The 3,311-nt window shown below is 36.1% G+C and overlaps 1 pseudogene; it reads right to left on the reverse strand.

The window, feature by feature from the left end:
- LOC109330839 lies at positions 2,448-3,081 on the reverse strand (annotated as a pseudogene).

The following is a 3,311-nucleotide window of genomic DNA, read 5'->3' on the forward strand; positions in this document are numbered from 1 at the left end:
AAAAGTGATGAAACTAACTTACTAACTTTTATTTATTGTTATTTACCTTCCGCAATTTATTTATTCTTTAATACCAACCTTCCTTAAGGAAGAAGTTTGGTGTGTTAATAAAATGAACTCTGTCGCGCCCCAATTTTCGGTTACACGACTTTGTTTAGAGTCGCCACTACATTTTATAGTTAAAAATGTAGAAAATTCTTTTAAGCCCAATTACCTTGAGCTTTTGGATTTTTGATATCCAGGTTCGAGAGTCGGTTACAAGGTAGGGAAGGTATTAGCACCCTACCCGCCTGCATTAAGCGGTACCCCTCATTAAAATATATGACGTTATTATTATTATTATCATTATTATTATTTTTATTAAATTACTTGGTTAATTAATTAATTTAAATGATCGAAACTATTTATTTATTTTTTTAGTTAAGTCTGACAAAATTGACCCCGGTCCTACATATTCATATTAAGGGAATCAAAGCTTACATAGTTCTTTAGCATATGAAATAGTTTATTGGTTAAGTGTATTTTAATTAAAGAAAAATATATTTTTAATCAAAAAATTTCATTTTGCAAGTTTTGTTTATTATTGAAAAAAAAGTTTTTGTTTGGTTAACTTTTGTTATTTAATTTAAAAAATAAAATTTAATCGATTTTGAGATTTAATCGATTGAAAAGAAACGGCGTAGCGCGACCTTTCGAAGATGATTTGAGAAGAAAGAGACATCCGGGGCGACCTTCTCTTCATCTACATTTATAAAAATTTTCATGTGATTCTATTAATAATCTTTTTTATCATAGTAAAATGTTCTAATTATTGTTATTATTAGTAGTTATTATCTATTATCAAACGTTAGTGTAATTTAGATTAAAGTATACAATCATTACTTGATAATTATAAGATATAACACATATCAATTACTTTCATTTTTGCTAAAATTGCCTAAAACTAATGGTGCTCACACAAATAAAACAAGTAAACATAAAAAGAATCAAAAAAACAAATTAAGTCAAGAAACAAAAAAATAAAGAAAAAGGTGGAATTAAGCACTAAACGGGGGGTTTCCCCTTTATTCTCACGCATGCACTAACAGTGAAAGGGAAAAAGGCTCACTTCTTCTTTCTTATTCTCTCTTTCCAGCCAGCGGTGGTGGCGGTGGTTCGGGGATCCTCCGTTCATGGCGACGGCTTCAGCTTCCAGAAGAGGTGGTGACGGGTTGTGCCTTGCCAGTGGCTTCGCTCCGAGCTTCTGTCTCGTTCTCCGAATCTCTCGGTGCAAGGGGAATTGAAATCCCCCCAACTCCATTTTTATCCTCTCCAATGTCAGTTTTAAATTGATGGAGGAAGACAACAACGTCAACCCTCCAAGGCTTTCTCGGCTACGCTGTGGTCTCGAAGCCACCACCCCGAATTTGAATTGGGTGATTCACGAAAGCTCTCTCCGATGGGTTATGGTGATCCCGAATCGAGTAGTCCTTACTTTATTATTCTCTTTCAACTTATTGCCTTTTACTTGGTTCTCAGTTTTTCTTGATTTCGTGAACTCATATAGTCTTAATTTATATTTTCAGAATGATAACCCATAGCCATTAAAGGCCGAGCCAAAACGGATTGAAGAGCACTAAGGATACGCGCGGGCGTCCTCTCACAGCAGATTAGAGGAGGGGTAATTACTCTCTTTTTCTTTTTCAACCCCTATCTTTTGTATGAGGCTCACTGGGTTCCAGATTAATGATAAGGGAATAATCCATATTTTCTATTAGAATTTTGCATAATCATATTAATGGCATCAATTCGCGGAGACAGACAGACTAAAATAAAGTTCAATTATGCTTTTTACATTCCAATATATGTATATGTATTTCTGTGTTATGACTGATTAGCAATGGTTACGAAAAAATCCTATAAGTCTAATGCATAAGCCATATAAAGTAAGGAACGTTCATAGGATTTTTACGGCTTAAGTGCTTACCTGAGTTATGCTTCTTCCTTTTTATTCCTCCTGAATGTGGTCTCCTGCCATGATGTATGATGTCTTGCGTTTTGTTGCAATCTCGTTTCTGCTTTCCTGTTTCTGGATGCCTTACTGCACTATCTCTTGGCTGATTTCTCTTATGATTATGTATGCGTAGCTATATTGTGTTCTGGTTTATAAGCTTTTTCTTTGATGTATGTATCTCACTCTATGTTCGTGTGTCTCTCTCTGTGCGTGTGTTATGGGTGGTAGTATGCTCTGTATCAAGTGTTTTTCTTCTGTCCGTGTGTGTACTTATATAGTCTTCTGATGCTCCATATGAGCCTCTTGAATTGCCGAAACTGCTACCTGATGATTGACTCCTAGGCTGCCCATTGTGAGCCATAAATGGACTGTTTTATTTTGATTTATTCTGGCTATCATTGCTAATTGATGCTGATTAAGCACATGTAACTGCCGATAGATTCTTTTAGTTTGCCTAAACTTTATGATTGTCTGCTGGAATACATAACTGAAACAAAGAATATTTGCTATGATTACCAGGAAGTGACTGCGAGGGGTTGATAATCTGGTGAAGATCAGCATCCGTGAGTTCATAGACCAGGTGGATATTCTGGAAACTTCTTCTCTGGATAGGCGGCATCATAACATCCTTCAGATCAATCACGTTCCCATGCTGAATATGCCTAAGCAGCTTCAGCTCCCTCAATGTTCTCCATGCATCAATACAATTCTCAAATATATTACCAATCTTCTTAATTGCAACTTTCTCATCAGCCTCCCTATTGATGGAAGAGCACACTGCACCGTACAATCCTCGACTGATTGGCTTGATTGGAACATGCTTGGTATCAACATTGTTTGCCATATTGTGTAATAATGCTTACCCTTTGGCTTAATCCTGCTGGGAGGCTCAATTAAAGTTGCCATTTTCTGTAACAGGCGTTCAACCATTTGTTAAAGCTGGTTGTAGAAGAATATCAGTATAATGAGGGAATTCACTTGACAACAAGGTATGGCAGTGCACAACATCTTTCATTACAGAATCTTCTTTCTCCCTTGTTGATCTCATACCTCAAAGACAAAGAAATTCACAACTGATGCAGCTTCAAGCAGAGGTTCTGTTAGACCTTAATCAATTTCTATAGAGTGGATCATATCATTGCCACTCTTATCATCATGTAATAATATAATACTAATATGCTATCCCTCTATTTTATCCAGATCGGGATTCAGAACAAAGAGGAAGGGCATCTAAGGTTATGCTACAAGAGCAGGGAAAGCAACAAGTATCAGCATTATTGAATAGAGTGGAACTAAACAAGTGTTGGTATTTGATCTA

The sequence above is a fragment of the Lupinus angustifolius genome, chromosome LG17, assembly GCF_001865875.1.
Source record: "Lupinus angustifolius cultivar Tanjil chromosome LG17, LupAngTanjil_v1.0, whole genome shotgun sequence".
Taxonomy (NCBI): Eukaryota; Viridiplantae; Streptophyta; class Magnoliopsida; order Fabales; family Fabaceae; genus Lupinus; species Lupinus angustifolius.